The following is a 23,012-nucleotide window of genomic DNA, read 5'->3' as shown; positions in this document are numbered from 1 at the left end:
TGTCATGTCACAGTGGTTGCCTTCATCTAATGAAATCAAGAGATCATGGTGTCTGTGATGTGGGGCTGGGAAGAGGAGATTTCATTGAAAGTCATGCTGGGTATACCTTTGCACTGTTCGTTCTTTTTCACTTGTAACTGATACTTGGAAGGATTACCAACATACATACTGGTGTGAAAACCTGCAAATTTAGGAAATTTAATTTTAATTTTGAAAATATGCAAGCTTTGTGACATCAGCCTGCAATATTCATTTTCTTTTTACGGGAGCAGCTTTAGAGTCCCTTCACTGCAGCAGAAAACAATTCCTGCAGCAACAAAGTGCCCCACAAGGCAGCACGCAGACGGTGGTTGATTGATGGCGATCCAGTATCCCATGTTTCCTATTCCTGTAACCGCTCCTAGTCCAGTATGCCACTCTCTACTTGGCATGTCCCCTAACAACTGTAGCCCCCTTGCCCAGTCACCTAAAATGTGCCCTGCTAAGGTACTTTCTCTATCCTATACATCCCTCCATGCTGACTACCCCTCCCTACCTCTCCACACTAGATACTTGCATATTGAGGACTTTTTGCTGCAGAATGTACTGGCTACAGGAAATCCTCTATTAGGGAATCACAACCCTCAGCAGCTCTAAGGGAGTTTGGCTTTCATATTGGGTGAGTTGGGGAAACTTCACCGCCATCATGGACATGAGGTTTCCCATCTTTGTCTCACTTACAGGACCCACCTCTACATTGAACATGCATGACAGTCAGAATTGCCACCAGAACAAGAAGTGAGGAACACATGCAGCAAGACTGAAACATCTTCACTGATTGGTTGTGAAATTAAAGTATCTTGTTGTGACACATGCAATAGTCCTTGACATAACTTAATGTTATTTAAACAACAGGATTAGAAAGATCACCCTCAATAAGTGCTCCGCTTTAGTAATCAAGGGACCTGCCGAGGTACTGCGATAAGCCGTGTGGTGACAGAGAAAGTAATTGTACTACTCATCGCTAACACTGTGAGATAAATTATCACAGCAGATCCAAATGGTAGAGAACATACGGGCCTGGAAAGTGCTTTTATAAAGATTTGAGTGCTTTGCATTGAGTTTTAGCACTGTATTGACTACCTGAGAAATAACACGGAAATGTGTGAGTCTTAATGGAAAGCCAGTGCTCAGGATCTGATCGGCTACTCTCCAATGCACCCCTTTAAATGTCGAGGACTGGTGTTTCTTCACTTAGTAGGATTCCTGCTTGCACACCAGGAACTATAACTACTAGACATATATAAAGTACATAGTGGTGATTATTACAAAAGTGAACGTGAATTTAAAACTTTCCATACTTATTTATGGCTATAGATGCAACCAAACTGTAATAAATAAAAATATGGAGAATTCATAATTATTTCGAACTATTAATGAATGGTTCATTTAGATGTTTTTAAATAGTGTAATTGGCTTAGAAAAATTGTCTCTCATAAAATACATTATTTAGACCTAATTAGTACTAATTAGTAGAATCGGGTGCTAAAGCCCCCACACATTAAACACTTGGCGATGCACAAATTATAAATAAATAAGGGTTTCTGCCCACACAATCATGGCACCAAACAGCGCATGCTATTTACTGCTATCGTATTAGGCCCCTTTGTTTTCTTCCTCGCACAACAGAGCAAATATGTCTGCGAGGCCTCAGTATGTGCTGGAGCCCTGTACTATTATGACTGCTTTACTAATCAGCGGTACAAAAGGGGGTGGTGATGGACGGAGCATCTGAACCAATCAAACACTCACCCCCCAGTCAACAGATCTGGGTTTAATCCATCACCGTTCTTTAGCCCACTCTGCCACCCCAGTTCAGACATGGCCATATGCAAATCAGTCTGACCCTGTGCCTCATGGGAACAGTCCAGCCCGAACTGCCAAGCCATGCCTTCCCTGGACCGGAAACAAGCTTCCTATGACCGGTTTCTGGCATTTCAGCCGTCTTCAGCCAGGCTTGCCTGAATCCAGTGGCAAAGTGAGCAAGGGACTCACGTCTGAGCATACCCTGCCAAATTATAATAATAATAATACAATTTATAGAGCGCCTGGTTACACTAAGGCCAGTGTGTCCCCGCGCTGTAGTGCGGCTAGCAACAGTTAAGCGGACAAGTCCTTCTCTCCAGATCCTCAGAGACGGACCTCCTCCTCATCTAGCCTGAGGGGAAGAGATGGGTTTTCAGTTGTTTCCGAAACATACGTTCAGAGGTCTCCAGTCGCATTCTAGGTGGGAGTCTATTCCAGTGTTGAGCTGCCTGAACACGGAAAGAGCGCCCAACCATCCGGGCTCTTCTGATCTTAGGGACCTTAGCCAGCCCTGTCCCAGTAGATCTCAGTTGGCGCGCAGGAGTATAAGGGGTCAACAGGTCAAGAAGATAAGAGGGCCCTTTCCCCTGCATAATGCGATGACTAATCAACAAGGTTTTAAAGAGCACCCGTTTTTTGATAGGAAGCCAATGCAGTGATTCAAGGGCTTTCTTAGATGACGCTTTTTAGGCAGCATCAAGACCATATGGGCAGCCCCATTTTGTATATGCTGTAGCAGAGTGATACACCTGATATTAGCTCCCAGGTACAGGGCATTCCCATAGTCCAGCCTAGATGTAATAGGGGCATGGACAAGGGTTTTCCTGGCCATCGTGGGAAGTAGATCAAGTGTCTTCCGCATACTTCTCAGGATACCAAGGCACTGTCCTGCCACGCGCCTTGTGTGATACTCAAAGGAGATTTTATTGTCTAGCCAGATACCCAAATTTCTGACTTGTTCACTGGGAATAGGTTGAGGCCCCAGCACCTGCGGCCACCATGCCAATGTCCACACAGACGGTGCTTTCCACACAACCAGCACTTCCGTCTTACTTCTGTTTAGTTTCAAACAGTTATTAGCTATCCAGGACGCTACTTCCTGTAGGCACGTCGAAAAGTTACTGGCTGCTGCCTCATCTGATTGAGCGAGAGACACAACAAGTTGGGTGTCATCAGCGTAGGATACCACTTGCACCACAAACCTTTCAGTGATCTCAGCTACTGGAGCTACGTAGAGGTTATAAAGGGTGGGACTTAAGCTGGACCCCTGAGGCACCCCCTGTTTCAGCCTAGTGATCTTCGACCGGTAAGGTCCTTGAGCTACTTGAAAGCTACGATGCTGGAGGAACGACTCCAACCACTCCAAAGCTCTACCTGACACTCCCCCTTTTTTTAGACACTGCAGCAAGGTGTGATGTGCTACAGTGTCAAAGGCAGCACTTAAATCCAGAAGGATAAGTGCTGCTGTATGGCGAACAAAGCGGTACAAAAGGCACAGGGTCTGACTGATTTGCATATGGTCATGTCTGAACTGGGGTGGCAGAGTGGGCTAAAGAACGGTGATGGATTAAACCCAGATCTGTTGACTGTGTGTGAGTGTTTGATTGGTTCAGATGCTCTGTCCATCACCACCCCCTTTTGTACCACTTTGTTCGCCATAAGTTGGCAGGGTATGTTCAGACGTGAGTCCCTTGCTCACTTTGCCACTGGATTCAAGCAAGCCTGGCTGAAGACGGCTGGAATGCCAGAAACCCGTCCCAGGAAGCTTGTTTCCGGTCCAGGGAAGGCATGGCTTGGCAGTTCGGGCTGGACTGTTCCCATGAGGCCCAGGGTCCGACTGATTTGCATATGGCCATGTCTGAACTGGGGTGGCAGAGTGGGCTAAAGAACGGTGATGGATTAAACCCAGATCTGTTTACTGTGTGTGAGTGTTTGATTGGTTCAGATGCTCCGTCCATCACCACCCCCTTTTGTACTGCTTTACTAATCAGGGCTAAATAGGGAACTCCTAATATTTTTTTTATGTTATTCCTACCATTCTTAGGGATCCAAAAGTAATCCTCTACTCATAGTAACCTTATCAATAGTACAAGGGTACGATGACAGTAACACTAACAAACCAGATCACAAGATGTGAAGAACCAGTAGCGTAAGTCACCCCTGGTTTAGGATTCCCATCAACGGTCTTGTAATGATCAATATTATCATTTGGTAATCCTTATCGGGTATTGTGTCTCTAGATCATTGAGACCGGCATACCCAGATAACCAGATACGGGGTAGCGACCCACAATCACTCGGTACTACCACATGATGTTGATATGATGGGAAGTGCAGTGTAAACTAAAAATGAGTGGTGATCTAAAAAAGGATAGGGAGCTCAACCAAGGATATTTTTAATAATTGTTGGCCCCTTCCCTAATAAAAACAAGAACAGTGTAGTATCATCATCGCAGTCCACACAAATAGCTGCGAGGAGACCAACATGTTTCAGCCACTAAAGGTTAACTCCTCAGGCTTTCGTCAGGGTCTCTGTTCAATAAATATACTACTGCTCAAATGTGAATAAAGTGTGAAAAAAATATAGAAAAAAACACACAAGTGAAAACCAGTAAAGGATATAATGTTCCTTCGACTGTATCAACTCCTCTCTTCGGCACCTGGTTGAATATGTACTGTGTAAAGAGGACAAACGTACAGGAAGATCACAATCAGCTACACTGGTCTATAGTAAACATAATAAATTGTTTCACAAAAATAAATCAGCTTGCTTACTCACCCAGAGTGTCCGGGGAGTGGACCTCACCTCTTCCTGGACCTGGCTCAGGATATGTGAGACCCCGCTCTACAATAACAGAAACCGACTGCGTAAATTACAAAGACCAAGAGGTCAAACATTAATTTACTCTGGCGATGTATGTTCTACGTAATCCCAGGTCTTCTGTATATGGAGCTTATTAACAACCATCAAGAGATTCACCAAACCACCCTCTCTCCACTTCACTGTCAACTACAGGCTGAACAAACAGTCGTGTTCAAACCTCCTTTAATCCAGCATATAGCTGGCAGTATGAAGAAAAGCCTGGTATAAGGCTAGTAGAGCAGGTAGACCTATAATCCTACCTGTCCGTCGTTGTCTCAGGCCGTGACTGAGTCAGGGGGAGGCACAGTCACTCCTGTCCTCTGACTACTTCACTGTTCTGGTAAATGACACACAACCAATCGATACCTGTGGGGGAGGGGCTGGCCCGGTCGCCGCCTACACAGGGATCGCTGTCCAGATCTGCCAGGGTGACTCCTCTAGCGCTTTCATTAGCAGTAATGCCCACCGCTAATGTCAGGACTTGATACTCGTCCAGTGCTTGCACGTACTAAGTCCCACACTCATTCCCGGCCTCGCGCTCGTACTCTCGCGAGACTCGCCGGTGTGAAACTACAGAATGACGTCACGTCACCCGTGTTTGTAGTTTCTAGTTCTAACTTCCGCATTGCGGACTTTGCCAAGTTTACTAACAAAGAACAATGTCTACCAGATGACGCAAACCTGCGTCCATCGGTGGTTGTGCCGCGATAGAAACAGCCTACCCACAGAGGGTATTTAACAACCAGTCCCGGCCTCGCGCTCGTATTCTCGCGAGACTCGCCGGTATGAAACTACAGGATGACGTCACGTCTCCCGTGTCTGTAGTTTCTAGTTCTGACTTCCGCATTGCGGACTTTGCCGAGTTTACTAGCAAAGAACAATGTCTCACCGATGACGCAAGCCTGCGTACATCGGTAGTTGTGCCGCGATAGAAACAGCCTACCCACAGAGGGTTTTATCAACCAGTCCCCAAAACGAATGCAGACCCTGGGCTAAGGTCGATTCATATCGGGACTGGACAGGAAATGTTGGTCATATAACGGACCCGAATAATTTCTAAGGTTAGTTAGCAATGCCCAACTTACAGGGTGACAAGGCTCACATTAATACCAGCCAGGAGGCGCTAAGGGTGTCTCCAAATCAACCTGCCATAAGAGCATAACAGGGAATAAATATTACAGGTTTGAATAATTCAGACCAAAATCAAAGTTCAATGTAACCAGCCATTATGTAGTGGGCTTGAGATGGTAGCTAGCCCCCAGGCCCCTCATGTATTTGCATCATAGAGAGAATACTGTTATGTACAAGGTCAGATCGTGACTGATAATTAGCTCTTTCACATGTACATCCCACGCAAGACCCCATACTCACACCTGAATTTCAGAGATATCAGGACAAGGCGAACCACGGAATGTCATCGTTCAACCCTTGTCTGTCTGTCCCCAATTTGAAAACCCACTTTTGTTCACGAATGAAAAGATACCTAGACACATCACTCACATGTGGTGGAATGTATGGTTTTTCCAAAACATGCCACTTGAAGTCTGTTTCGGCATGATTACGTGTGATAAAATGCTTAGTGAGTTTAGAGATGTCTTTCTTGCAGCGAAAAATGCTTTTATGCTCCTGCATCCTCACACGCACCTTTCTCGTGGTCATGCCCACATATCGTTCATTGCACGTGCAAGTGATGAGGTAGATCAAGTTGGTACTATTGCAGTTTGTAAACTGCCGCAGTTCCCATGGCCTATCTGTACCAATGTCCACACTAGTGATTTTAGTCGTTAGAGGGCAAATAGAGCAGCCTCCACACGGATGGTGCCCAACCACCGGGGGGAGATCCCATAGCGTGCCTATCTCTCTCCTGGGTGTAGCTTTAGGTCGAGTGTGTACCAAACGATCCCTCAGGTTGGCTGAGCGTTTAAAAGCGAAAAGTGGGAAAGGAATTTTATCTTTACCACTGTTCAGAATTTTCCAATGCTTTTTAATCACTTTCTGAACGTAGTTCGATTTAGTGTTGAATGTGCTCACTAGTGTTAGTCGGTCCAATGGTGGTTTCTCTACACGTGGTTCCAGAAGAGCAGCACGATGATTATTTGCTGCTCGTTTATATGAGCGCTGGACCAATTTTTTAGGATAATGCCTCTCTCTCAATTGCTTGGAAAGATCATCTGCATGGCGTTTGAAGGTTTCTGGGGTAGAACAGTTCCGATGAACTCGAAGAAACTGTCCAAAGGGCAGATTATCCCTCAGTGACTTGGGGTGTTGACTTTCGTACAGGAGAAGGGAATTCCTTGCCATCGGCTTTCTGTACAGTTCACTCTCCAAACCCCTCGTGGTGCTGTAGATCGAGAGGTCCAAGAATGGAAGTCTATCTTTACTCATTTCCATAGTGAACCGGAGATAGTTGTTCTGACTGCTAAGCCATTGGTGAAACAGTGTGACCGATTCACTAGTCCCTCTCCACACCATCAGGATATCATCAATGTATCTTTTCCACCAAATTATAGATGGAAAGAAGGGGTTGGTGGGGTGCAAAACTGTGGTCTGTTCAAATTCATGGACGTATAAATTCGCCAGCGAAGGCGCAAAAATACTGCCCATGCTGGTCCCAGAGACTTGGTGGTATATCTGGTCCTCGTACATGAAAAAGTTTTCTTTCATGGCTATGGTAGCCAAAGCCATAATGAACGGTACTGGAGTGATGGAGTCCAATTCCGATTCTCCCAGGATGGATCTGATAGTGTCCAGAGTCGCATCCTGGGGAATGGAGGTATACAGGGACTCAACATCGAGAGAGACAAGATAATCCGTCTCTCGATCAAAAACTATATCAGGAATCACTCTCAGGACATCGGTGGTGTCCTTGAGAAACGTGGGCATCGTGTTGACCAATGGTTTGAGAAAGTAGTCAGCAAAAGCTGAAAGGGGTTCAAGAAGTGAACCCTGGCCTGAAATTATAGGCCTACCTGGAGGCGGTCTCTGTGGTTTGTGCACCTTAGGTAAGGTGTAAAAATAAGGCATAGTAGGATGTTTGGCCTGCAGGAATTGTGCCTCTGCGGGAGTAATTCAGCCTTCTCCTAAGGCTTCTTCAACCAGGACTTTAATTTCACTCATCAGTCTTGGAGTAGGATCAATAGTCAGTGGACGGTAAGCATTGCTGTTACTCAACTGGCGGAGACACTCTGCCCTATAAGTTTCTACATTTTGGACCACAATGGAGCCCCCTTTATCGGCGGGCTTCACAATTATAGTCCCGTCTTGGGTCAAGGTTTTGAGACCCTGTCTCTCTGCAGTGGTAAGGTTGTTGTACCGTGATCTAGAACTATACTGTATAAGATCTATATCATTCTTGACAGCCAGTTCGAAAGTTAGTACTTGAGTTGGTATGGCATGTAAGGGAGGTGAGAAAGTAGATTTGTTCCTCAAACCGGTGTTAGTATCCTTGTCCTCCTCTGATTCCTCAGTATTCTTGTTCTTAAAGAAATAATGGAGCCTTAGTTTACGGAAAAACTGTGCTAGTTCCGTTTGTAGGACAAATGGATCACCCTCATCTGTAGTCACGAAACCTAAACTCTTATTCAGCACAGCTTCCTCTATGTCTGATAAAGTTCTTTGACTGAGATTGACCACCAAGCTCTGCTCAGGTCTATTTATTGTTCTTGAGCATTCCTTCTCGTGTGACTCCGAGTTCCTGCATGGGGGCCTGTTGTGTCCTCCCATTGGACCTGAGGCTGTCCTTGTGCCGGTCTTCTTTTGCCCCGTGACCGTCTGGGGCCACGCGCCAAAAAAGGCTGGCTATTAACATTTTGAAAACCAGGAAAAGGGCCCATCGGTGGCGCAAAATTACCTGGATAGCCCCAGGGTCCTGGTGGCCACCAAGATTGGCCGGGCATGTTATACTGGCCCCTATAGTTTTGTGATCTACCTCCTCTGCCACGATTGCCATTGGATGGCTGATTACTGGCCTCCGAATCGCTTCCTGTCTCTGAGCTAGATCCTGAGTAGTTGGATCCATACATTCTCCCTCGTTTGTTAAAATCTGGAGCTTTGTAATTGGCGCTGGTGTAGGGATAGACAGTTTCCAAATTAAACTTGGCCAGATCTTTCTTGAACTTCTCAAGTTTAGTCTGAAGTATCGAATCAGCAAATTCTTTGTTGGCTTTATCTGATTCGTCTTTGTTTTTTTTGAAAGTGGCACTGATGGTGGCCTTAATTTTGCCCTCCAGGACCTGTATTTCTACTAAAATCGCGTCTGCTACCCGTTTGGCTGTACTGATAATCAGAATTAGCCAATCACGGGTGCAGCGCCAAGCAATCATTGACCAATCCTTCAGGAATGGTTTGTCGCTTAGAAATAATCGTGGAGCATTGGTTACTATAAGCCCGGGAGGTGCGCAACTAGCTCGCATGTACTCAGCCATGATAATCCCGTGTGTCTGAGTCCGAGAGTGCGACTTTTTCAATGCTAGGACTTTAGTCCAGTCATCCGTTGCATTGACTGTAGGTGTAGGTAGTGTTTCTAAGATACTCGGCATATTATCTAAGATGGAATGATACATGGAGTCATCATAAGCCAAACCATGGCGTTCAGCCATTATAGCTATACAGTGGAAAGGACAGGTCTAAGAAACCTCAAGACAAAAGTCAATATACTAACCACTTCTTACTATTAGAAATGAAATGATCACTATTACTTAGATCAGCACATAATAGCCCGCAGCTGCACGCTGCTCTAAAAATGGAAAAACACACTATCTTGCAGGGCTAGAGGGATGTTTATAGACCAAGCCTAAGTATTATCCCCCATAAGAATCAACGATCAACTACAAACTTAGGGGTCTAATTAGGGATCCAAAAGTAATCCTCTACTCATAGTAACCTTATCAATAGTACAAGGGTACGATGACAGTAACACTAACAAACCAGATCACAAGATGTGAAGAACCAGTAGCGTAAGTCACCCCTGGTTTAGGATTCCCATCAATGGTCTTGTAATGATCAATATTATCATTTGGTAATCCCTATCGGGTATTGTGTCTCTAGATCATTGAGACCGGCATACCCAGATAACCAGATACGGGGTAGCGACCCACAATCACTCGGTACTACCACATGATGTTGATATGATGGGAAGTGCAGTGTAAACTAAAAATGAGTGGTGATCTAAAAAAGGATAGGGAGCTCAACCAAGGATATTTTTAATAATTGTTGGCCCCTTCCCTAATAAAAACAAGAACAGTGTAGTATCATCATCGCAGTCCACACAAATAGCTGCGAGGAGACCAACATGTTTCAGCCACTAAAGGTTAACTCCTCAGGCTTTCGTCAGGGTCTCTGTTCAATAAATATACTACTGCTTAAATGTGAATAAAGTGTGAAAAAATATAGAAAAAAACACACAAGTGAAAACCAGTAAAGGATATAATGTTCCTTCGACTGTATCAACTCCTCTCTTCGGCACCTGGTTGAATATGTACTGTGTAAAGAGGACAAACGTACAGGAAGATCACAATCAGCTACACTGGTCTGTAGTAAACATAATAAATTGTTTCACAAAAATAAATCAGCTTGCTTACTCACCCAGAGTGTCCGGGGAGTGGACCTCACCTCTTCCTGGACCTGGCTCAGGATATGTGAGACCCCGCTCTACAATAACAGAAACCGACTGCGTAAATTACAAAGACCAAGAGGTCAAACATTAATTTACTCTGGCGATGTATGTTCTACGTAATCCCAGGTCTTCTGTATATGGAGCTTATTAACAACCATCAAGAGATTCACCAAACCACCCTCTCTCCACTTCACTGTCAACTACAGGCTGAACAAACAGTCGTGTTCAAACCTCCTTTAATCCAGCATATAGCTGGCAGTATGAAGAAAAGCCTGGTATAAGGCTAGTAGAGCAGGTAGACCTATAATCCTACCTGTCCGTCGTTGTCTCAGGCCGTGACTGAGTCAGGGGGAGGCACAGTCACTCCTGTCCTCTGACTACTTCACTGTTCTGGTAAATGACACACAACCAATCGATACCTGTGGGGGAGGGGCTGGCCCGGTCGCCGCCTACACAGGGATCGCTGTCCAGATCTGCCAGGGTGACTCCTCTAGCGCTTTCATTAGCAGTAATGCCCACCGCTAATGTCAGGACTTGATACTCGCCCAGTGCTTGCACGTACTAAGTCCCACACTCATTTCCGGCCTCGCGCTCGTACTCTCGCGAGACTCGCCGGTGTGAAACTACAGAATGACGTCACGTCACCCGTGTTTGTAGTTTCTAGTTCTAACTTCCGCATTGTGGACTTTGCCAAGTTTACTAACAAAGAACAATGTCTACCAGATGACGCAAACCTGCGTCCATCGGTGGTTGTGCCGCGATAGAAACAGCCTACCCACAGAGGGTATTTAACAACCAGTCCCGGCCTCGCGCTCGTATTCTCGCGAGACTCGCCGGTATGAAACTACAGGATGACGTCACGTCTCCCGTGTCTGTAGTTTCTAGTTCTGACTTCCGCATTGCGGACTTTGCCGAGTTTACTAGCAAAGAACAATGTCTCACCGATGACGCAAGCCTGCGTACATCGGTAGTTGTGCCGCGATAGAAACAGCCTACCCACAGAGGGTTTTATCAACCAGTCCCCAAAACGAATGCAGACCCTGGGCTAAGGTCGATTCATACCGGGACTGGACAGGAAATGTTGGTCATATAACGGACCCGAATAATTTCTAAGGTTAGTTAGCAATGCCCAACTTACAGGGTGACAAGGCTCACATTAATACCAGCCAGGAGGCGCTAAGGGTGTCTCCAAATCAACCTGCCATAAGAGCATAACAGGGAATAAATATTACAGGTTTGAATAATTCAGACCAAAATCAAAGTTCAATGTAACCAGCCATTATGTAGTGGGCTTGAGATGGTAGCTAGCCCCCAGGCCCCTCATGTATTTGCATCATAGAGAGAATACTGTTATGTACAAGGTCAGATCGTGACTGATAATTAGCTCTTTCACATGTACATCCCACGCAAGACCCCATACTCACACCTGAATTTCAGAGATATCAGGACAAGGCGAACCACGGAATGTCATCGTTCAACCCTTGTCTGTCTGTCCCCAATTTGAAAACCCACTTTTGTTCACGAATGAAAAGATACCTAGACACATCACTCACATGTGGTGGAATGTATGGTTTTTCCAAAACATGCCACTTGAAGTCTGTTTCGGCATGATTACGTGTGATAAAATGCTTAGTGAGTTTAGAGATGTCTTTCTTGCAGCGAAAAGTGCTTTTATGCTCCTGCATCCTCACACGCACCTTTCTCGTGGCGAGTATCAAGTCCTGACATTAGCGGTGGGCATTACTGCTAATGAAAGCGCTAGAGGAGTCACCCTGGCAGATCTGGACAGCGATCCCTGTGTAGGCGGCGACCGGGCCAGCCCCTCCCCCACAGGTATCGATTGGTTGTGTGTCATTTACAAGAACAGTGAAGTAGTCAGAGGACAGGAGTGACTGTGCCTCCCCCTAACTCAGTCACGGCCTGAGACAACGACGGACAGGTAGGATTATAGGTCTACCTGCTCTACTAGCCTTATACCAGGCTTTTCTTCATACTGCCAGCTATATGCTGGATTAAAGGAGGTTTGAACACGACTGTTTGTTCAGCCTGTAGTTGACAGTGAAGTGGAGAGAGGGTGGTTTGGTGAATCTCTTGATGGTTGTTAATAAGCTCCATAAACAGAAGACCTGGGATTACGTAGAACATACATCGCCAGAGTAAATTAATGTTTGACCTCTTGGTCTTTGTAATTTACGCAGTCGGTTTCTGTTATTGTAGAGCGGGGTCTCACATATCCTGAGCCAGGTCCAGGAAGAGGTGAGGTCCACTCCCCGGACACTCTGGGTGAGTAAGCAAGCTGATTTATTTTTGTGAAACAATTTATTATGTTTACTACAGACCAGTGTAGCTGATTGTGATCTTCCTGTACGTTTGTCCTCTTTACACAGTACATATTCAACCAGGTGCCGAAGAGAGAAGTTGATACAGTCGAAGGAACATTATATCCTTTACTGGTTTTCACTTGTGTGTTTTTTTCCATATTTTTTTCACACTTTATTCACATTTAAGCAGTAGTATATTTATTGAACAGAGACCCTGACGAAAGCCTGAGGAGTTAACCTTTAGTGGCTGAAACATGTTGGTCTCCTCGCAGCTATTTGTGTGGACTGCGATGATGATACTACACTGTTCTTGTTTTTATTAGGGAAGGGGCCAACAATTATTAAAAATATCCTTGGTTGAGCTCCCTATCCTTTTTTAGATCACCACTCATTTTTAGTTTACACTGCACTTCCCATCATATCAACATCATGTGGTAGTACCGAGTGATTGTGGGTTGCTACCCCGTATCTGGTTATCTGGGTATGCCGGTCTCAATGATCTAGAGACACAATACCCGATAAGGATTACCAAATGATAATATTGATCATTACAAGACCGTTGATGGGAATCCTAAACCAGGGGTGACTTACGCTACTGGTTCTTCACATCTTGTGATCTGGTTTGTTAGTGTTACTGTCATCGTACCCTTGTACTATTGATAAGGTTACTATGAGTAGAGGATTACTTTTGGATCCCTAATTAGACCCCTAAGTTTGTAGTTGATCGTTGATTCTTATGGGGGATAATACTTAGGCTTGGTCTATAAACATCCCTCTAGCCCTGCAAGATAGTGTGTTTTTCCATTTTTAGAGCAGCGTGCAGCTGCGGGCTATTATGTGCTGATCTAAGTAATAGTGATCATTTCATTTCTAATAATAAGAAGTGGTTAGTATATTGACTTTTGTCTTGAGGTTTCTTACACCTGTCCTTTCCACTGTATAGCTATAATGGCTGAACGCCATGGTTTGGCTTATGATGACTCCATGTATCATTCCATCTTAGATAATATGCCGAGTATCTTAGAAACACTACCTACACCTACAGTCAATGCAACGGATGACTGGACTAAAGTCCTAGCATTGAAAAAGTCGCACTCTCGGACTCAGACACACGGGATTATCATGGCTGAGTACATGCGAGCTAGTTGCGCACCTCCCGGGCTTATAGTAACCAATGCTCCACGATTATTTCTAAGCGACAAACCATTCCTGAAGGATTGGTCAATGATTGCTTGGCGCTGCACCCGTGATTGGCTAATTCTGATTATCAGTACAGCCAAACGGGTAGCAGACGCGATTTTAGTAGAAATACAGGTCCTGGAGGGCAAAATTAAGGCCACCATCAGTGCCACTTTCAAAAAAAACAAAGACGAATCAGATAAAGCCAACAAAGAATTTGCTGATTCGATACTTCAGACTAAACTTGAGAAGTTCAAGAAAGATCTGGCCAAGTTTAATTTGGAAACTGTCTATCCCTACACCAGCGCCAATTACAAAGCTCCAGATTTTAACAAACGAGGGAGAATGTATGGATCCAACTACTCAGGATCTAGCTCAGAGACAGGAAGCGATTCGGAGGCCAGTAATCAGCCATCCAATGCCGGAAACAATCGTGGCAGAGGAGGTAGATCACAAAACTATAGGGGCCAGTATAACATGCCCGGCCAATCTTGGTGGCCACCAGGACCCTGGGGCTATCCAGGTAATTTTGCGCCACCGATGGGCCCTTTTCCTGGTTTTCAAAATTTTAATAGCCAGCCTTTTTTGGCGCGTGGCCCCAGACGGTCACGGGGCAAAAGAAGACCGGCACAAGGACAGCCTCAGGTCCAATGGGAGGACACAACAGGCCCCCATGCAGGAACTCGGAGTCACACGAGAAGGAATGCTCAAGAACAATAAATAGACCTGAGCAGAGCTTGGTGGTCAATCTCAGTCAAAGAACTTTATCAGACATAGAGGAAGCTGTGCTGAATAAGGGTTTAGGTTTCGTGACTACAGATGAGGGTGATCCATTTGTCCTACAAACGGAACTAGCACAGTTTTTCCGTAAACTAAGGCTCCATTATTTCTTTAAGAACAAGAATACTGAGGAATCAGAGGAGGACAAGGATACTAACACTGGTTTGAGGAACAAATCTACTTTCTCACCTCCCTTACATGCCATACCAACTCAAGTACTAACTTTCGAACTGGCTGTCAAGAATGATATAGATCTTATACAGTATAGTTCTAGATCACGGTACAACAACCTTACCACTGCAGAGAGACAGGGTCTCAAAACCTTGACCCAAGACGGGACTATAATTGTGAAGCCCGCCGATAAAGGGGGCTCCATTGTGGTCCAAAATGTAGAAACTTATAGGGCAGAGTGTCTCCGCCAGTTGAGTAACAGCAATGCTTACCGTCCACTGACTATTGATCCTACTCCAAGACTGATGAGTGAAATTAAAGTCCTGGTTGAAGAAGCCTTAGGAGAAGGCTGGATTACTCCCGCAGAGGCACAATTCCTGCAGGCCAAACATCCTACTATGCCTTATTTTTACACCTTACCTAAGGTGCACAAACCACAGAGACCGCCTCCAGGTAGGCCTATAATTTCAGGCCAGGGTTCACTTCTTGAACCCCTTTCAGCTTTTGCTGACTACTTTCTCAAACCATTGGTCAACACGATGCCCACGTTTCTCAAGGACACCACCGATGTCCTGAGAGTGATTCCTGATATAGTTTTTGATCGAGAGACGGATTATCTTGTCTCTCTCGATGTTGAGTCCCTGTATACCTCCATTCCCCAGGATGCGACTCTGGACACTATCAGATCCATCCTGGGAGAATCGGAATTGGACTCCATCACTCCAGTACCGTTCATTATGGATTTGGCTACCATAGCCATGAAAGAAAACTTTTTCATGTACGAGGACCAGATATACCACCAAGTCTCTGGGACCAGCATGGGCAGTATTTTTGCGCCTTCGCTGGCGAATTTATACGTCCATGAATTTGAACAGACCACAGTTTTGCACCCCACCAACCCCTTCTTTCCATCTATAATTTGGTGGAAAAGATACATTGATGATATCCTGATGGTGTGGAGAGGGACTAGTGAATCGGTCACACTGTTTCACCAATGGCTTAACAGTCAGAACAACTATCTCCGGTTCACTATGGAAATGAGTAAAGATAGACTTCCATTCTTGGACCTCTCGATCTACAGCACCACGAGGGGTTTGGAGAGTGAACTGTACAGAAAGCCGATGGCAAGGAATTCCCTTCTCCTGTACGAAAGTCAACACCCCAAGTCACTGAGGGATAATCTGCCCTTTGGACAGTTTCTTCGAGTTCATCGGAACTGTTCTACCCCAGAAACCTTCAAACGCCATGCAGATGATCTTTCCAAGCAATTGAGAGAGAGGCATTATCCTAAAAAATTGGTCCAGCGCTCATATAAACGAGCAGCAAATAATCATCGAGCTGCTCTTCTGGAACCACGTGTAGAGAAACCACCATTGGACCGACTAACACTAGTGAGCACATTCAACACTAAATCGAACTACGTTCAGAAAGTGATTAAAAAGCATTGGAAAATTCTGAACAGTGGTAAAGATAAAATTCCTTTCCCACTTTTCGCTTTTAAACGCTCAGCCAACCTGAGGGATCGTTTGGTACACACTCGACCTAAAGCTACACCCAGGAGAGAGATAGGCACGCTATGGGATCTCCCCCCGGTGGTTGGGCACCATCCGTGTGGAGGCTGCTCTATTTGCCCTCTAACGACTAAAATCACTAGTGTGGACATTGGTACAGATAGGCCATGGGAACTGCGGCAGTTTACAAACTGCAATAGTACCAACTTGATCTACCTCATCACTTGCACGTGCAATGAACGATATGTGGGCATGACCACGAGAAAGGTGCGTGTGAGGATGCAGGAGCATAAAAGCACTTTTCGCTGCAAGAAAGACATCTCTAAACTCACTAAGCATTTTATCACACGTAATCATGCCGAAACAGACTTCAAGTGGCATGTTTTGGAAAAACCATACATTCCACCACATGTGAGTGATGTGTCTAGGTATCTTTTCATTCGTGAACAAAAGTGGGTTTTCAAATTGGGGACAGACAGACAAGGGTTGAACGATGACATTCCGTGGTTCGCCTTGTCCTGATATCTCTGAAATTCAGGTGTGAGTATGGGGTCTTGCGTGGGATGTACATGTGAAAGAGCTAATTATCAGTCACGATCTGACCTTGTACATAACAGTATTCTCTCTATGATGCAAATACATGAGGGGCCTGGGGGCTAGCTACCATCTCAAGCCCACTACATAATGGCTGGTTACATTGAACTTTGATTTTGGTCTGAATTATTCAAACCTGTAATATTTATTCCCTGTTATGCTCTTATGGCAGGTTGATTTGGAGACACCCTTAGCGCCTCCTGGCTGGTATTAATGTGAGCCTTGTCACCCTGTAAGTTGGGCATTGCTAACTAACCTTAGAAATTATTCGGGTCCGTTATATGACCAACATTTCCTGTCCAGTCCCGGTATGAATCGACCTTAGCCCAGGGTCTGCATTCGTTTTGGGGACTGGTTGATAAAACCCTCTGTGGGTAGGCTGTTTCTATCGCGGCACAACTACCGATGTACGCAGGCTTGCGTCATCGGTGAGACATTGTTCTTTGCTAGTAAACTCGGCAAAGTCCGCAATGCGGAAGTCAGAACTAGAAACTACAGACACGGGAGACGTGACGTCATCCTGTAGTTTCATACCGGCGAGTCTCGCGAGAATACGAGCGCGAGGCCGGGACTGGTTGTTAAATACCCTCTGTGGGTAGGCTGTTTCTATCGCGGCACAACCACCGATGGACGCAGGTTTGCGTCATCTGGTAGACATTGTTCTTTGTTAGTAAACTTGGCAAAGTCCGCAATGCGGAAGTTAGAACTAGAAACTACAAACACGGGTGACGTGACGTCATTCTGTAGTTTCACACCGGCGAGTCTCACGAGAGTACGAGCGCGAGGCCGGGAATGAGTGTGGGACTTAGTACGTGCAAGCACTGGGCGAGTATCAAGTCCTGACATTAGCGGTGGGCATTACTGCTAATGAAAGCGCTAGAGGAGTCACCCTGGCAGATCTGGACAGCGATCCCTGTGTAGGCGGCGACCGGGCCAGCCCCTCCCCCACAGGTATCGATTGGTTGTGTGTCATTTACCAGAACAGTGAAGTAGTCAGAGGACAGGAGTGACTGTGCCTCCCCCTGACTCAGTCACGGCCTGAGACAACGACGGACAGGTAGGATTATAGGTCTACCTGCTCTACTAGCCTTATACCAGGCTTTTCTTCATACTGCCAGCTATATGCTGGATTAAAGGAGGTTTGAACACGACTGTTTGTTCAGCCTGTAGTTGACAGTGAAGTGGAGAGAGGGTGGTTTGGTGAATCTCTTGATGGTTGTTAATAAGCTCCATATACAGAAGACCTGGGATTACGTAGAACATACATCGCCAGAGTAAATTAATGTTTGACCTCTTGGTCTTTGTAATTTACGCAGTCGGTTTCTGTTATTGTAGAGCGGGGTCTCACATATCCTGAGCCAGGTCCAGGAAGAGGTGAGGTCCACTCCCCGGACACTCTGGGTGAGTAAGCAAGCTGATTTATTTTTGTGAAACAATTTATTATGTTTACTACAGACCAGTGTAGCTGATTGTGATCTTCCTGTACGTTTGTCCTCTTTACACAGTACATATTCAACCAGGTGCCGAAGAGAGGAGTTGATACAGTCGAAGGAACATTATATCCTTTACTGGTTTTCACTTGTGTGTTTTTTTCTATATTTTTTTCACACTTTATTCACATTTAAGCAGTAGTATATTTATTGAACAGAGACCCTGACGAAAGCCTGAGGAGTTAACCTTTAGTGGCTGAAACATGTTGGTCTCCTCGCAGCTATTTGTGTGGACTGCGATGATGATACTACACTGTTCTTGTTTTTATTAGGGAAGGGGCCAACAATTATTAAAAATATCCTTGGTTGAGCTCCCTATCCTTTTTTAGATCACCACTCATTTTTAGTTTACACTGCACTTCCCATCATATCAACATCATGTGGTAGTACCGAGTGATTGTGGGTCGCTACCCCGTATCTGGTTATCTGGGTATGCCGGTCTCAATGATCTAGAGACACAATACCCGATAAGGATTACCAAATGATAATATTGATCATTACAAGACCGTTGATGGGAATCCTAAACCAGGGGTGACTTACGCTACTGGTTCTTCACATCTTGTGATCTGGTTTGTTAGTGTTACTGTCATCGTACCCTTGTACTATTGATAAGGTTACTATGAGTAGAGGATTACTTTTGGATCCCTAATTAGACCCCTAAGTTTGTAGTTGATCGTTGATTCTTATGGGGGATAATACTTAGGCTTGGTCTATAAACATCCCTCTAGCCCTGCAAGATAGTGTGTTTTTCCATTCCTACCATTCTAACAGTTTTGTTCATTACTTGACCACGAAAAAGAGCTAGCGGTAACAGGGATCACTGACAGACTATCGGAAACAAAAATATTGTGTAGACAAAATATCTTGCCAAAAATATTGAGGACCATAATATTGAGTACGTAAGTGCAAATAGGTAAGTATAGATTTGCTATTCTGAACCCCCCTCATCTACGTACCTTGACGATATACATATATGTGGAGTTATATGTAGTAAAACTTTGCTCCCCTATAGAAGCTTTGCTTCACGAAACTTTTGTCCCTGATAATCTCTACACATAATTTGGCTCACGATGTTGTTGTATCCATTATTCTGCATAACACCAGTAACAGCGCTCACATAATGCGAATGAGTGCAAGCTCGAAATACATGATAGTGCAAAAACGGGTTTTAGAACCGTTTGTGTACATTTTTTTCACAGGTCCTAATAATCTAATTTTAGCTGTTGTCTCTCCTTACTGTATAGCACTACTGCCCTCTGATTACTGCGTTCTTTATTACATTCTCAGTGTACCCCTCGGTGTCTTCTTTTCCATGCCCATCCCTTCTCCCCTCTAAGACTCATTTACTGCTCATATTTGTCTTACATCCAGTGCTGGCAAGACATGGCTTCGTCGTGTGCCAAGGATAAACCTATCAGTTGCCAAACTACTAAAATGATCTGTTAGCAGGACAGGAAATTGTTCCATCATTACTCACTCTGCTGCCTCTGTCTAATCCTTCTGCTTTCCTCTCTGATCTCTCCTTCCACCGTTTCTCTCGCCCCCTCTCACGTGTTCTTAGTTTGTGAAAAAATATAAGAGCAGCGGCCCAAAGTTTTTCTAAGAAGCCCACTACCAGCGCCAGCACTGCCTACTGTCGGGGGGGGGGGGGGGGGATGCTGAAAGCTATGGTTGCCAAGGACCAAGGCTCTCTATTCCACCTCCTGCCTCTTTCCCCCATCACCAATCACTCTGTGTCTCTTCGTCTCACTCGAGCTGGTATTTTTCAGCTCTGCTCTCGCCCATTGCCAGTGTTTTCGTATTTACGATTCTTCCTTCTGTCGCCTATTTCTGCTTCTCTCTTGCTTTGCTCAAACGCTGATGAAGAAAAATAAATCCCTGTTCCAGAGAATTATTATAAGTGCCCACCAACTGAAACCAACGCCACAAATTAAGCGGCGTTATTTCAGCCCATCTCCCGCTCTTTTGCTATTCTATCCGCTGCTCCCCTTCCCTACCGCGTCCCCTCGGCTTCATATTTTCAGCCCCATCCCTCCTTCGAGCGTATTATGAATTGTTTACTTCACCGCAGACGCCTGCTCATTCGCTCGGATTCAGGTTCCACATCATGGCTTCCGCCCCCTCCTTCGGTCGTCTCTTCTCTGAGAGTAGCACGCGCGCGCACTCACTCTGGTGCAGGATAAACAGTGAAAACTAGCATACCTTTTCGCCTTGAGCGCGCCAATGTTTCTGAAAGCAGGGCAGATTTCTTCCAATACTGGAACACGTCTTTTCTCCCCTTTGCGCTCTCTTCCTGTCCAGAAATAAACTAAGTCTGCAACAGCTCTCTGTAAGCACAGCGTCCTGGCAGACTTTACTCCTGCCAAAAACTTGTAGAAAAAAATGTGAAACATTTTGAGTCTGAGCATGCTCGGCTCCAGGGGGACAAGCTGCAGTCGACATTCACTTTGATGTCTTCTCTTACGCAGTGGAAGTCAAAACGTTGTTTACGCAGCCGTCACCCACTCAATGGCTAAGGATGCCGAAGGCCCTGGTGCTTGCAAGGAACATGAACCTTTGCTGCTGTGGGGGTAGTAAATACAGCACGTATCAGAGTTCAATGGGCTCTTCAGGACTTTGGGCCCTGGTGCCACTGCAACTCCTGCACCATTGGTAGCCATGCCCCTGTACCCACTATGACATGCTACAACCAGCTCCATGTCATGAGGGTGACATTCAAGGGTCCTGCTTTTTCAGTTAAAGTACCAAGCATGCTGGCTGTAGTCATTTCAGTGTCCATGATACCAAGAGGTCCGCTAGTCTCATCGTGCATGATTTTTTTGGATAAAAAAACAGTCTGTAGGTCACCATTATGGCAAGCCCATATTTGATAGCTGTGTTGTGAGTCAGTGGCGTAAGAACACTTGAAGGGGGCCCTGTGCAAGGTACAGGAGCCCACCTCCCATAGACTCAACCGGGAGCTCTCATGCCAGGGTACTCTGCTGAGGGGGCCCTCTGGAGCTCGGGCCCCCGCACCGCGGAGGTTCCGACGGCCTACGTTACACCAATGCTGTGAGTGACAGTCCACTTCATTTTCATTATTTTCATTTCAACTTTAACTCCTAATGAAACTCTTTTCAAAGCTCCACAGTGTGCAAAACAGCTCCTGGGACCTGTAAAGAATTCAGAAAGCATGTTCCACCTTAAGGAATTCCTCCTGCTAACCAGTTAGTGACAGAAGCCTCTTTGGATATACCTCAGTGTTACAATCCGTTGTGAAGCTATGACCTTTGTGAAGTTATTGTGTCATTCTATTCACTTTACATTTATTTTTATGATTCCACTTACATCACTTGTCATGTTATCATTGACATAACAGATTGTGAAAATGCGTTCTGTAATATCATGGAATATGTTATTCCGGTATTATTCCGAAAAATTCACCCAACTTGAAAGCTCTGACGTCCATACATTGCTCCAAACATCCTCCATTGAAGTTCCAGTCACACGCCCACCCCACCGATTGCAGTCATCCCTTCCCAAACATCTCCCATCATATCCTCACATGCCAACAGCTTGCCCATTGACACCCAGACCTCACCCTCTTTATGACATGATTCACTTCTGCTGCTGCACCTGATTGTCTCCACTACACAAGCATGTCAAGGCTTTGTCAAGCACATCATTATCAATGCCGCTTCCTAACACACATCTCCTCCATGTCCCTTCTCTCAGGAGTGCCTTCAATACTATCAAGTCCGCAAACATCTACGCTTCATGTCGGAACCTTGTCAATGTTCCCACTAGTACCCTATCCACGGCCATCATAAATGCCTTCATTAATGCTTCCAAAAGCTACTTCTATCGGTTCATACCACCCTTTCAGTGGCACTAAGCCATTTCCGCATGCCAACATCCCTGTGCACCTCATCCATAGTCCTAACATTTCTAAAATTTCCCATGGTCCCAGTTCTTGTATTGTAATATTTGTTAGACATTTGTCAAACAAAAGGACAACTTTGAAAAAGAGCAGAAGTCTGCACATGGTGAATAGTGAAGGATTCCGCTAAGCAAATATTGTAACTATTAGGCAAAGTATTATATTGGTTATACTAGTTAGTGGGTTACTAACAAGTCTATGGGTAGCATTGAAGGTTAGCAATTGCTCAGTTCATCATTGTTTCTGTATTTTAACACAGACTAAATATGTTATTTTGCACAGAATATGCTACTTGTTGGTGCTGGTATGTAAGACATACACACTTTAGTTGGGGAGGAAATTATGGTAAAAGAAACTCAGGCTGCATTAGTTGATGTTGGCTGAGATGCTTTTGACCTTGCTGAACAATATTTTAAATTTTCCTTTCAGGCATAGGCATGGCTTTATGAAGGTTATTTGCTTCTCAGCAGTTGTATCATGGAAAGCAATCTTTTTTAGCTCCTGCCTAAATTTGAGAAATGCAGATTGGGAACCTTGAATAGTTTCAAACTATAGCAGTAATGAAGATGGCTTGGTATGAGTATTTTTTGTGCTGAGTAAGGGATTTTTAGTTGACTGGAGTATCACATCAATATTAATTGAATCTATCTGAGATAGCATATTTTTTACCTTTAGAATTGTATGTGTTAAAAGCTTTCTGTGGGAGTTAGTCTTGACTTGAGGATT

At 45.0% G+C, this 23,012-nt stretch overlaps 1 protein-coding gene across 1 annotated transcript in view; it reads right to left on the bottom strand.

Annotated features, from left to right (window-relative positions):
* Positions 1-20,704, bottom strand: part of LOC144826578 (immunoglobulin superfamily containing leucine-rich repeat protein-like) — a 44,389-nt gene extending 23,685 nt beyond the window's left edge. The window contains exon 1 of the mRNA XM_078685066.1: positions 20,570-20,704. The gene's annotated coding sequence lies outside the window, so the exon portion shown is untranslated. The remainder of the gene's footprint in view (positions 1-20,569) is intronic.
* Positions 20,705-23,012: the final 2,308 nt, after the last annotated feature.

The sequence above is a fragment of the Lissotriton helveticus genome, chromosome 3_2 (assembly GCF_964261635.1).
Source record: "Lissotriton helveticus chromosome 3_2, aLisHel1.1, whole genome shotgun sequence".
Classification (NCBI taxonomy): domain Eukaryota; kingdom Metazoa; phylum Chordata; class Amphibia; order Caudata; family Salamandridae; genus Lissotriton; species Lissotriton helveticus.
Note: the sequence above shows the minus strand (reverse complement) of the source record. Positions and strands in the feature narration are given on the sequence as shown.